The sequence below is a fragment of the Gymnoscopelus braueri genome (genome assembly GCF_963280865.1).
Source record: "Gymnoscopelus braueri genome assembly, chromosome: 13".
Taxonomy (NCBI): domain Eukaryota; kingdom Metazoa; phylum Chordata; class Actinopteri; order Myctophiformes; family Myctophidae; genus Gymnoscopelus; species Gymnoscopelus braueri.
Genome location: NC_137615.1, coordinates 53,597,451 through 53,611,983, shown reverse-complemented (window position 1 = coordinate 53,611,983; position 14,533 = coordinate 53,597,451).

Below are 14,533 nucleotides of genomic sequence, written 5' to 3'. Positions count from 1 at the left end.
GTACTTTTTACTCCACTACAATTTGAAAACTTTAGTTACAGTTACTTTATAGATTATTATTACAAAACATTCATTAACCACTATACAGTATACTATACTTGGCTATTTGAAAATAGCAGATCTACAAGCTCACAACGGGTGGCATCGAGATCTATTGTGAACTTATAGATCTGCTATTTTCAAAAGACTTTTATACATTTTTAAAACTTGAACGGGACATTCTGCACAATGAGTATGTTTACTTTTAGTACTTTAAGTACCACTTTGATGACAATACGTTTGCACTTTTACTCTTTTCTTACTGTTGAATACAGAACTTGTATGAGCAAACTGAACCTCGTTGAGACAATGAGACTGGGGGATTATGTCACATCTCGCATGCTAATGGCATTGATTGAGCAACCTTTACTGTTTTCAACTAACCAAAGAACAAAGTATTGAATCATAGCAGTGGGAGACTAGCTTGAGAGGGGCACATAATCAAACTAGAAAAAGTGCTCCTCACCAGGTCAGGTAGGTTATTGTGGCCTCCTGGTGGCACTATAATAGGCCAATGTGAAAAGGGTGCCATTTGTTCTTAGGCCTTGCACAGCAATCGGACACTGCATTCATGATTTGAGGCATTTTGTTCAAAAACATTGTTTTTCTAAATTAGACCTGCTGGTGGCGCTATAACAGGCCAATGTTAAAAGATTGGCATTTGCTCCTCAACATAGTGTGAATGTGCGTGCACAGTTTGACCGTAATCGGATGCTGCGTTCATGATTTGCGGCATTTTGTTCAAAACAAGCCACTACTTCAAACTTTAGATGTCAATCTTAGCCAATCAGGATGGAATATGAAAAAGCAAACACATCCGTCTTGATCACATGACAATGGAGATCATGTGTACCGATTTGCGTGAAATTTGGATACAATCGAAAAGAGTAATATAAAAACAATTGTTTTACATAAGTCGGCCTCATGGTGGCGCTATAAAAGGCAGATGTAAAAAATGCAGGGCAAGGGTTTTTCCTTGACCTCTAGGGAGTGCGCTTACAAAGTTTTACACCGATCGGTGCAGTTATAGGTAAAAACACGAATCGGCCTGTTATAGCGCCACCATGTTTCTGATTTGAAAATGTTCAAGTGGCATTTCTTCCTCGGCATAGTGGAAATACGTGTGCACAATTTCAAGGAAATTGCATGCTGTGTTCATGATTTGAGGCATTTTGTTCAAAATGGAGCACTCCTGCAAACTTTGGAAGCCATTTTTAGCCAATCAGGATGGAATATAAAAAATCGTAAAGACTCGTTTTCTTTAATGACTATAGAGATACTGTGTACCGATTTGCGGGATTTTTGGACAAAATCTGTAGGAGTACTGTCAAAAAATATGTTTTGCACTAAACGGCCTCCTGGTGGCGCTATAAAAGGCCCATGTGAAAAATTTGGGGCAGAGGTTCTGCTGTGGCATCCAGGGAGTGTGTGTGCACAGTTTCGCTGCGAGCAAGCCAACGGTGCCGGAGATTAGCTGTACACAGACAGAATGACGGACACACGGACACACGGACGGACAGACGGACGGACAGGGGGCTAAACATACTCTCTCGCCATGCCTTTCGGCCTGGCGGAGACAATAAAGCATCATTTGTGTTAAAGGGGCATTTCACCCCTGGAAGAACTTACAGTCACTCAATGTTAATAATATTTGTAGTAGATAACAGTAGCAAAATTTGAAAATTGCACCCTATGGCCAGAACAATATAGAAGTATGTGTTTTTGCCTGGGGTTTGACTGGACTGCTGCATTACTACAATGACCATAATGCTTTGGGGCACTGCCCTTCCTTGTGGGGAGGGGAGGCTGCGTGGGGGTGTGGTCTACATTATAACTTTCCCCTCTCAGTTCTCACTACAACAACATCAACACATGTTGATGTTGTCATCAACATCAACCAGTGTTTCCATGTCTGCTTATTATAAGCGACTCTGGGACTTTTTAAATATTGGTAGTTGCGGGTTACTTTTTTTGGGCTTGTTTTTAAATACATAAATAAAATAATTGTGTACTTGTCCACGGACCCTCATCTGAAATTATAATTTCTGCCAAGGATGTACCAGATTTGTGTTGTTAAAATGTTTCAAAAATATTCCATACATTTAGCGCTTTTTTTCCTCAAGATTTCTTAGAAAATAGCAGATCTACAACCTCACAATGCGTCACATCGCTACGCGTTGTGAGCTTGTAGATCGGCCATTTTCAAATAGCCCATGTCTATGTTTCAAGTGCTCTTGGCCTAGGTATTTTCTTTTGGGCTTGTTTTCATAGACCTGGTTGCTTATTTCTCTCACAAGATCTGGCAACACTGAATAGACTTCATGAATGTTCCATTCCGTGAAACTATTCAATCTTTGCTGCTGTTGTATTGTGTTCTGTATTGATTGCATCTTTTAGCAAACTAAATATCATGTGTAAACTAGCAGAGTAGCACAAACGTGTGTGTGTGTGTGTGTGTGTGTGTGTGTGTGTGTGTGTGTGTGTGTGTGTGTGTGTGTGTGTGTGTGTGTGTGTGTGTGTGTTCAACATTCCTTCCCAGTTCCCACCATGAAGACAGTCCGGTGCTGGTGACGTCCATCTATAGTCGGGGACATCCATGGCGATGAGGCATAGTCAACAATATAATAATAAAACAAAACGTTTCATACTCATGTCATGTGTGATTCCTTATTTCTGAGAACATAATGTTTCACTGTCATTTCCAGTTATATTTTTTGGACTAAACTTATAGAAAACATGGTTTTTCAACTGAGACCATTTGATGCTTTCAATTGGTGTATATGGATAATATTAGGTTTTACTATAGCCTATTTTATCTAAAACCAGTAAAGTTGAATCCAATGTGCTGGGGTCCCCAGAAAAAGAATGATTACATGTAGAAGTAAATACTAACAGAATGTACAAGAGTGTTTCACTATTATATCTGTAATGTCATGTAATTATGTACCATTCTGCCAAATGAAAGACCATCTCCTATCCTATATCATGAAACAGTTCAAAAGAACCCTTATAGAATTGGGTGTTCATACATTTTGTCATTATAAATGCTTACACAATGTAGAATATACCAATGAGTAGAGCAAGCAGTGTGTAAATGTAACCGTTTTATTTTGAAAAAAAAAAAATATGGCTGTAGTCCCAGGTCTTCATCAGCAGTTCCTTCATTTTCGCAGGCTGATGACAACTTACTGTCCTGTCATTGGAAAGAACACATTAGATTAGGCTTGTAGTTTACATGGATATCATCCGACGTGATACCTAATTTATTCTTAGTTGCATGCGCACCGAAAATAGCAGACCTACAAGCTCACAAAGTGTCGAGTCCGCGACGCGTTGTGAGCTTGTAGATCTGCTATTTTCGGGACCCAATGACGTCATGAAACTCAGTAGCTCTGAAACATGACAGTCATGGCGGAGCTTCAACCTGGTGTTTGCACTTTCTACATGTACAGACCGTACATCTACATAAACGTTCAGATTTCAAATATAAAGTGCTGACCTCATGCCACGGATGTTACAATTTGAATCGGGTGGGTCTAAGTACCAGTATCTTCCGTATTGTTTAATAAAAAGCATTTTAATCCAATCGGTGGCCATTTTCTCCTTATGCTTTCAATTACGCGACCCTATCGGTTGGGATGTGTATTGCACTCTGATACATTATACATCTAAGAGAAAATGGCCACCGTTCGGATTTTAATGTTTTTTTATTGAACAATACAGAAGATACGGGTACCACCCGATTCCAATTGTAACATCTGTTACAATGTGGTACGAGGGGTAAGAAATTTATATTTGAAATATGAACGTCAAAGTAAACAATAACAAACGTTCTGTTCATGCCACGGCTCCACAAATTCAATAATAAAAAGATTGATGCCAGCACTCATGTTGTGTCCCTCGTGTAGGATAGGACAGGCTACTTATTCTTTTATTAGAACGCCATCAGATCAGGACGCGTGTTGCCTCCGGCTCCATGTACCCTCATCAGCTAGTTTAGTCTATCCGAGGGATACAACATGAGATTATAATGATAGTGGCGACTTTACAGCAATGTTTACTTACTGGAGAGACAAGCGTCCACCGTCCACGGTCTGTTCTTCGGTGTACTCGTGTTCAAATAAGTAACCCTGCTGTATTTCTGACTCCGAGATGATGTCAAAATAGTCATCTTTCTCCATGGAATGGCCAGACTCTGATATGTTTGCAGACGCCATGATAGTACATGTGAGGTAGCTAATGGGAGTGGCCGAGTGGGGAAAGAAGGTTGAACAAAATGTTACGGCGACACCTTCGGGGACGGTCCTTTGAGCTATGGGGGTTGGTTTGGATTTGAACTACACCTGTAGTCACCTGCAGTCATGTAGTGCGGACATAAGGTGAGAACGTCAACGAAAGCGTCATTTGATGCTTTCGTTGACGTCTCACGGATACAAATCTAAAAACACAGATACAACACAAAAAACACACCAGGATCATGTTTATGGGTCCTAGACTTCATAAAAATAGGATTTTTATCAAAATCGTGTCCCTTTAAGTTATGGTGTCACAGACCCCGAGTGAATGGTCGACAGACCCCAAGGGGTCCACACAACCCAGGTTAGGGACACCTGATCTATGAGGTATCTACGAAGTATGACTCCGTATTTGGGGAAGGATTCCGGTCGGTCCGACACCCATTGAATCTCATTATCAAATTTAAGTCCAACAGCGAGGGATGCACACATCTCTCTCCGAACAGGCCGGAAGTGGCAGGCAGACCCAGAAGTTTCTAAGGCCATCGGCATGTTTCAATACCAAGAGATCATTGGTAGGGTGCAAGTCGGGAGAGCCGGGCTTGGCTGGGGAGAATCTCCAGGCCTCTGGTTCACGGCCATGAAGAGGGAACTAAAAGCCATCAAGGCCACGTCACAGGGTCAAGTCGATCAATCAGCTCGGCCGATCTGTGGAAAATGCTGCAAGCCAGACTCAGTTTCCTGCTTAGGGCAACCTATGATGCCTCGCCATGCCCCAGAAACCTCCACCAGTGATTTGGCAAGGATGAGAGCTTCCCCCTCTGCAATGCACAGGTTTGGCAGGTTTCTGAACTGTCCACAGCCCTCTTCTGAGACGTAGAGTGAGTTGACAGAAATGGTACCATCCTATAATGAACATCAGTGAGGACCAATTATATGAAGATGAAAACATCAGGACGATTTGCAATAAGTGTTTTGTATATCATTGCTGTCAGGTGGAAACCTTGCAAGTCCTAAACCTTTTTTTATTATGATTTTAAAAACATTTAAAACTAGAAAAAGTGCTCCTCGGAGCACAGGGCAGGTAGGTTATTGTGGGCCAGCAATGTTCGGAATTCAGTCTTTATAGAGGTGAGTGGAATCGCTGTGTTCATGATTTGAGGCATTTTGTTCAAAGCAAACCACTCCTGCAATCTTTAGATGCCAAACTTAGCCAATCAGGATGGAATATGATAAATCAGACGGATCCGTGTTGATCACATGACTATAGAGATACTGTGTACTGATTTGCGTGATGTTTGGACAAAATCTGTAGGAGCAATATCCAAAAATTTGGCCCTCCTGGTTAGGATAATTCCTTTAACAGGTCAGTTCATGAAAGTCCTTGCGGTCTTGTTTCCAATGAGGGCCTGTGAGCAATTAGGGGTTAAGAGTCTTGCTCAGGGACAAATTTCATTTCATCGACACATTTGCTGGCCTGGCCTGGAATCGTACCAAGGGCAACCAGGGCCTCTGGCTCCCTAGGCGGGCTCACTAACTCACTAACAACTCAGCTATGGCGGAGATTAGCTGTTCACAGACGGACGGACGGACGGACGGACGGACGGACGGCAAAACATAGTCTCGGTCACGCCTTCGGCCTGGCGGACACAATGCTTGAAAATAGCCAATATACAAGCTCACAAACCAGAACAATTCAGCCCTTTTTTCACATGCTTGCACTGTATTGCTATTATATTTAAAGCCAAATAAATTGTCTTTTGTTCAAATGGCAGTGTGGCCAAATGTAACCAGGTGTGAAAATAAAATTTAATTAAAATGCCCTTTCACATCTTGAGATTGAGAATGAAACAACACAAGGAACAAGCAGTTAGGAATCCTTACTAATTCTATTGAAAAATAGCCTATCTTCACAGGTTAAGTTCAAAACACCAACATGTCAATGTATGAATTTCACAATACTGGCAGGCCATAAATAATACATTTTACACAACAAAAAATAGAAAAAAATGCCTGAAGGCCACGATTGGCCACCGTGCCAGACTTTGGACATGCCTGGTCTAGTTAGTTCTCTGTGTATAATATACCTGTTGTGTATGTCAGACAGGCCCGGCGCCACGGGGGTGCCTGAGGGGGCCTGGCACCCTCAGTTGCAAATTCTGCCTCTCAGTTTATGCTTGACCAACCTTGGGGGGGGGTCACCAAACGACGTGGAGAAAGTGAAAGAAGACAGAACTATCGGCGAAAAGCGCCGAAATGTTGAACCAGCGGTTGCTGAAGGAGCGCTAAAACAGTGAGACGCGCCGGTGAAGTGTCACCTGACACTTTTCAACTGCCCCCTCAGTCATTTCATCCTGGTGCCGGGCCTGATGTCAGATCCTCTGTTTCTGTAACCTAGGTTTGTTGTCTGTTCTGCCTCCCTGTGTATTGGAATTAACCACTTAATCACTACAATTTAAAGTTTTAACGGCTATAATACTCACAAAAAGGCTACGTATAATATAATAAACTGGACCTGAGTTGGCTTGCACTAGGAACTCCTTTTAGCGGTGCCAGCCGCTCTAAAAAAAAGTATTTTTTAGCGGAAGCACAGTGAAAGCCTCCGTGTTTAGCAGCTTTTGGGGGATCGATCATACTGGATACAAATATTGTGACCACTTGAAAAGGTAAGAAAAATGAAAAATCGCTGGGACTATTGACAATTATTGATTTATTTACTTGGCACTGAATTAATTAATTCCAAGGGGAGAAGTGAACGTGAACACAGATTCTGAACGAGTCTTAAACCCCATAGTCAATAAGCTAAATATTGGACCCGATTGCCACAAGCCACGCAATATTCCGAACATTTTGACATTTTCTCTGTCCCAGAAACACACTCTCGTAAGATCTGGCACCAGTAAACAGAGGACGTTTGCGAGATCTGCCGTCAGACATCGGCCACTTAGGAGACCTGTACGCAATTTGTGTACCATTTCACCTCTAGTTGCTCAAATTGGAATGGCATATCTTTCTAAATAATGTAATATATTTGCTTCTACCGCTAATTTGTACTTGGTCTCTGCCTTGCTAATATCGTGTCACAGACATCACTCTCATTAACTGCTTAATTATTAAATACTTCATTAAGTGTTAATACAAATAATCACAGGCTACAACAGATCACATATTGCAGACATTTAAAATCTAATACAACAATGATGGTTATAACGAAAAAACATCACATGGATGCACCTGGGACGTATCATCAGTGTTGTAGCCTGGGGTCATAGGATGTTTCGGGTCTCGCAACATACACCCTCACCCAGGTGACCCAGCCAGGGTTGATCAAGCCCCGACTTACGTCCCAGGTAGCTACCCACGGTCAGTCCTAAATAGGGAAAGACAGGGCCACTCAATACGCTTGTCCGAAACTACTCTGCCAGGAATGGGGGAGAGGAGAGGCTCTGGCACGTGGAGGGACTAGGCTCTGTGGATGGCCTCCTGGCCGGGCTCCTCCTCCGTCTCACCAGGTCCAGGACCTGAGCGTTGCACCAGACTCCCCCGCTCCAAACATTTCATTCTGGTGTGATGGTGTCTTGGCCCGTGGTGGTACTGCAGGCTCCCTTTGTGGCTTGCTTGAATGGCCCTCCTAAAGTAGCCTGGTAAACCCTCCCTCCGGAAATCTCATTTCTATTTGATTCCAGGAGTGAGTCTGGCCTGATAGCCCATTCTGCAATATTGGCTGTGGGCTGGGCGGGAGTAATAACGTTGACTGACAACCCCTTCAGCCAATGATAATTTTCCCCCTTCAGCAAATCAGCAGTTCACCAGTCTAATGTGACGCAACGGGACTTTTGAGACGGCCGTGCCCAAAATGGGTTGCCTTATTCGGATACATGGGTGTCACTGCCCGCCCCTACCGGTTCTCTAAATTTTTATTTTTAAATAGGCTTTGTCATGATTAATTGACCACATATATGAAGTTAAACAACTAAATTCTATCCAAACGATTTCTTATAAGTAAATTCCGTGCCTCAAAATAGAAGTTAGAGAGCTTTTTGAAGTAAAAAAATAGCGGAGAATATAGCGGACAAGAAAAAGATGGCTGCCGTTCGTGTTTTGGGCTCACTCGAACTCGCCACCTGATTGGCCAACTGCCGCTGTCAATCACAGAACGATGTGCGACGACGCTGATAGGCTCGGTTAGTTGGTAATTCCACTAGAAACCCCCACATTGGGCTATCAGGCCAGACTCACTCCTGGAATCAAATAGAAATGAGATTTCCGGAGGGAGGGTTTACCAGGCTACTCCTAAAGGCCTCACCGTGGATTTGTTGGGCTTCTTCCTCACGGGGGCCAACCCAAACTGAACCGTCTACATTCCGGCTGTCACCCGTCTCTCCGGTGGTCACCAATCTATTCCTGGTTGTCACGTAGTCTATAAATTCCTATGAGTCACTATAAATAGAATAACTATGACGAAAAAACATCACATGGATGCACCTGGGACGTATCGTCAGTGTTGTAGCCTGGGGTCATAGGATGTTTCGGGTCTCGCAACATACACCCTCGCCCAGTTGGGCGTTATCAATTCATTATTTCCATTTCAGCCTCCAGTTTAGGATTCAGCAATACTTAAGAAATATATTTATATCAGTGGTTTTCAAAGTGGGGTCCAGGAACCTCCAGGGGTCCTTGGGGAGGTTCCAGGTCTTGGGATCTTAGTATAATTGGTATGTTCAATTTGAATACACAATAGAATAAAAAGAAATTGGGTGATTTTTGTCCTCCCAAAACAAACAATTTGCTAATTTTTCCTTTTTTTATTCAGAAAGATTGTGAGAATGCTAATACAAATGTCATAAAAATGCCCCCTTTCTTTGATCTTTTTTTGATTTGTAACCAAAAATACATATTTTTAAACATTTTAGCTTTTTTGTTCAGAGTGTACAAAGCGTGGAAACGCTAATAAAAAAAATTACATAATTGCCCGCTTTTTATTGCCCTTTGGTCTTTTTTTGATTTGTAAAAAAAATCCTTTTTGCGTTTCTGTCATAATTCCTTTCGTCATTTTGATTTGTGACTGACAGTGGTCTTTGTTTTTCTTTTTTTTTATATTCAGTCCGATTCCCAAAAGTCAACACAGCTCCATGTTTTGTTTCTGAATCAAAAAACTGAAGTCACGTGACTTTTCTGTTCACTTGGTCACGTGGTCAAATCACTTGTCCTTCTACAACTTAAAAATAAAATGCTAGAAGACAGAAGAGCAGGCAGCCAGGCACACAGGTAGGCACATTTCACAAAAAAAAATAATTGTTGAACATTTTGGTCAATTTGGGTACGTTTTTGAAAATGTTCACCTTTAATGGCATACCCAAAATAGGTGCACCAGGCTCAAAACTGTGTGTGTGTGCGTGCGTGCGTGCGTGTGCGTGCAGTGGTGGTCCGTCTGGCTGTCAGACCACCTGACCACCAGCGACCTCACGGACCCCACAACGCTGGGAGGGGGAGGGGCTTCAGGGTTGAGGAACATCATTGGTGGAGACAGAGCTGACAGGAAGATTCAATGACATCATGTGTATGTCACTTATTCTCAATATTGGGTCCAGGGACCACCAGGGGGCCAAAATGGACCCATACAGGTCTGTAACTCTGAGAGTGTACACATAGAACCAAATGGACCCTTATGTCTGTAACTCTGACAGTGTACAAATGGAACCAAATGGACCATTACGGGTCTGTAACTCTGAGAGTGTACAAATGGAACCAAATGGACCCTTACAGGTCTGTAACTCTGAGAGTGTACAATGGAACCAAATGGACCCGTACAGGTCTGACTGTAACTCTGAGAGTGTACAAATGGAACCAAATGGACCCTTGCAGGTCTGTAACTCTAAGAGTGTACAAATGGAACCAAATGGACCCTTACGGGTATCAAGGGTTTTCAAAGCTCGACCCAAATGCAGGAGGACTCGGATAGCAAAGTGTTAACCAATTGAACCCAAGCATCCATATTCTGGGGAGCCAACAATAGCAAATCTACAAGCTCACAACTTGCTATGGGCCGTTGAAAACAGCATGTCTCCGCTGTCGCCTCGGTTGGCGTTGGGTTGGTGAAAGGGCCTTTCTGTGTGGAGTTTGCATGTTCTCCCCGTGTTCCCTAGGGTAGGTACCCTCACAAAAACATGCAGTAATCCTGGTCACTATACTGCCTCCCCCTGGCCAGCCGGGGCGTCTGATGGAGGGGAAAGGAACTGGTTGGAATAACGTGTTCCTTCCACGCGCTACGTCCAACCAGGGAAACTCTCCCCTGTCAGGTGACAAGAAGGTCAGTTGGCTCTCATGCATTGAGGGAGGTATGAGCTCGGCCCTGGCTTCGCTGGGTTGGCAGCTGTTTCCCCGCAGCCGCTAACCAGGAAGCGGATGGAGGAGGAAATCTTGGGATCACGTGATCTCCTGGATCAGTGTGACTAGACGATGAAAAAGATCACTCGTGTGATAGAGGACAGCGCCATCTGATGGTAAACACTGAAAACACCGTTTGGACGTCTTCTACGTCAATGGCACTGAATGAGAGACTAATTCCGGTGTCCTAAAAAGGCGGCCACCTACGCAGATACGGGAAGTAATCCGGAGATGGCATGTTTTATGGGGGGGGGGGGGGGGGAAATGGAAGAAGAAAAAGATTAGGTTTAAAATTAGGAAGAGATTCAGGTTGGATTTATGGTTAGGATTAGACATTTACAGGTTAGGTTTAGGGGTTAGAATTATGCCTGATTTATACTTAGTCGCACGTCTGTGTCATGCATCAGAAAAATAGCCGATCTTCAAGCTCACAACGCGCCACAGCGTGATACGCGGTGAGCTATTATTACTCTTTGTTCTGTATTCTTTTGTGATGCCTCCATTCATGTAGGTTGGTGATTTTTTTTGTGGTGGAAATATTTGCGTTGCTTCATCGCCTTGTTGTAATGGCCTCAGTGTGCATGCACTCATAAAATAAACAGCGGTTTAGATTCATGCAAATTAATCACAAAAACTAAAACGCTCTCGGTGTGTGTGTGACAAAGGTGAAACGGGGGTTTCTTAAAACTTTTGTAAATGTTTTTATTGGTGCTTAATGTATAATTATTTGCTCATTTAACCACCATCTTATTATTTTTGTACAACCGTTTTGCACTGTATTGGGTTACAATTGTTTTCCCCCGGTCCCTTGGTTCACTCATTGAGAGACATTCAGTGGCAGAGAGGTGGTCACGAGGTCCCGCCCAAGGCCACGGTCATGGCCAATGTCCCCAGACATTATGTCACAACGGACAAATGAAGGAAGAGAGAGGTGTGGTTTTGACATGTATAAAAGAGGAGGCGGGACAGTTGAAAGGAGAAGCAGAGCCCCAGAGAGACAGAGGGTCAGACGGAGAGAGGAAGCAGAGGAGGAGGTTGTATGAGAGCCCCGGAATAAAGTGAGGGAACTTGAGCGAGTTACACCAGCCACCAAGCAGTTGGAAGCCGAGGTGTACCTATCTATGAGCAAAGAGGGAGGAACGATCGAACCGAAGGGGAGGAAGAGAGAGCGAGACCAGACTATAAGCAGAGGACCATACGAACCGAGACCAGACCATAAAAGGAGCGCTGAGACGGAGAGTGGTGATAAACGTTGTATACGCAACCTACTCAGCGCCAGGTGTAAAAGCCTGGCCTGTCAGTAAGTACCGATCCATGCAACGTTCATCCTTATATAACCACCAACTGTGAAAACGCGCATGTACTTTACCAATGCACAGTGAACTGGTCATAGTTTCTGTCATTGCAGAAGGAGAGGAAGAAGAAAAGAAGACAAAGACGACTGGCCTAAACCCTCTTCCTACTTACCCCCATATATGGACATGCAGCATTTCCCCCTGAAACGAAACGTGTTGAGTATCTCAAAGCACTTTATTGGCACAGCACTTTACTTAAGTATTTGTTGCACAGAAACCCCTGCTAATTGAAAACCTGTTGACCAAGCCCTGCGTAATTTGCACAACTTTATAATTCATTTTATAGTTGTTGTGTAAATTGCTTTGTTGTGTTTTAGTTAGGTTTTATTAGTATAGTGTTATTTTGATTGTTTTTAAGGCACAGAAGCCACTGTATTTTAGGGACCAATAAATATACTTACCTTTTTGATACATTTTGCATCCGTGTCCAGTTTCTCAAGGGAATTTTCTAAAGTGTTGTGTTCTCAAAACCAAAGTATTGAAACTTACCAGTAACTCGAACCTGTGAAAGCCTGTAGAAGTAAAGGTGTATTTAAAGGGGACCCTCCTCTATAAAAAAGGTGGCGTAGTCGACAAACTAAACAATATTAAGATTGGACTCACAATAATTACGCACCCAGCACTTTATTGTGCATTGATATTTTATTGTTGTGAGTTTGATATTGAATTATTTATTAAAGGACAAATAGAGTGTGCAATACCTCAAGATGATTGCAAGTCAAATGTGATACAATTACGGCCTTGTTCACATGTGCAGACCTTAAGGCCACTGGTTCTCAAACTTTTTCATGTCAAGGACCCCCAAATTGATACATGTTAGCCCGCGGACCCTCATTTGAAAAGGGCCAGTGGCCCTCATAAGAGAAGATTTTTTTTTTACATTGTGGTTCTATAGCAGTGATTCTCAATATTTTTAATTTCAAAGACCCTCAGGTTGATATGCCTTATACCATGGACCCCCCATTTGATACCAATTTGAAATCTCTGGGACCCCTTAAGTCTCAGTGGTACTTTAACTATTAGAGTGTGGTTGTTCCATTTGGTTCCATTTGTACACTCTCAGAGTTACAGACCCACAAGGGTCTATTTGGTTAACTATCAACGATTTAGCAGGGGACCACTTGGGACCCACTCAAGGACCCCACTTTGAGAACCACTGCTTTAGTTTGTTTGGGTCAGGTAGCTGTGGTTAAGGTATAGGGATAGACATAGGGATTTGGGAGGTTAAGGGTAGGGCTAGGGTTAAGGTTAAGGTCAGGGTCAGGTTCAAAGTTAGGTCTAAAGTTAAGGTTGAATTAGGAAACTGAGCCTCATTCCCTGACTAGATATAGTTTATGTAGCTGGGGAATGAGGTAGTGCTTAGGCCATCCCAATGTTATCATTCAGAAATATAGGGCTGTCCTTTTGTTTGGGTAGACCCTTGTTTTGGTGGGTTTAAACTGTTAGGATTTTAGGCATAGTTTTTAGGGGCTATATTTAAAACCACTTCATCCACTCCACCCCAGCATCCGTATAAGGGGAAAACCCCTTCACAGAAAATAGCCGATCTACAAGCTCTCAAGTTCTACGAAAGCTTGTAGATCGGCTATTTTGCATGTGCATGTGCATGTGCATGTGCATGTGCATGCAGCTTAGTGAATAAATCTATACGTCCGTCTGGAGTGTTTGGAAGGTGGCAGCCGAGGGACGGAACAAACACACACACACACACACACACACACACACACACACACACACACACACACACACACACACACACACACACACACAAAGGGTGGAAACGCAGGAGTGGAGTGGAGGAGGGGTGTTTGTGGGAGAGCGAGGGGAGGCGGGGGAACAGGGGCGGGCAGGCGGAGGAAAATGGAGCAGGGCAGGAAGTGGGGGGGCAAGCGGAGCGTAGCACAATGTTCATTCAAACTGACACAGGCTGCGTGTCCTGGTTTGCACTTACCATTCCTCCCTCTCTCTCTCTCTCTCTCTCTCTCTCTCTCTCTCTCTCTCTCTCTCTCTCTCTCTCTCTCTCTCGCCCTCCCTCCAGCACGGAAGCAAGCAGACAGTCTGCAGTTTAAGTTCACAGCGGCAGGAAGGAGCAAGGAGCAAGAAGACATCGGAGATGCAGAGAGAGAGAGAGAGAGAGAGTGAGAGAGAGAGAGAGACAGAGACAGAGAAAGAAAGAGAGAGAGAGAGATGGACCAGCGTGGGGAGGAGGGGGATTACAAGGTAAAACAGGAGGGATTTAGACAAGAATAGACTCCGTAAAAAAGAAAGGACTAAAATCCCTCGGGTTCATTTAACTAAAGAGAGAGAGAGAGAGAGAGAGAGAGAGAGAGAGAGAGAGAGAGAGACCGAGCACATTTTATGCTCTTGGAGTTGGAATTGAGGCTGAGGAATTCTTTTTTATTTGAGGAGGCGAGTGGCTCCACTTTTTGGTAGGAAATTAAAGGGAGATTGAACAGGGGAGAAAAAAGAAAGCCACAGTGTAGATGGATGTTAAGCAGAGAGCGTGGGGCGAGGCGA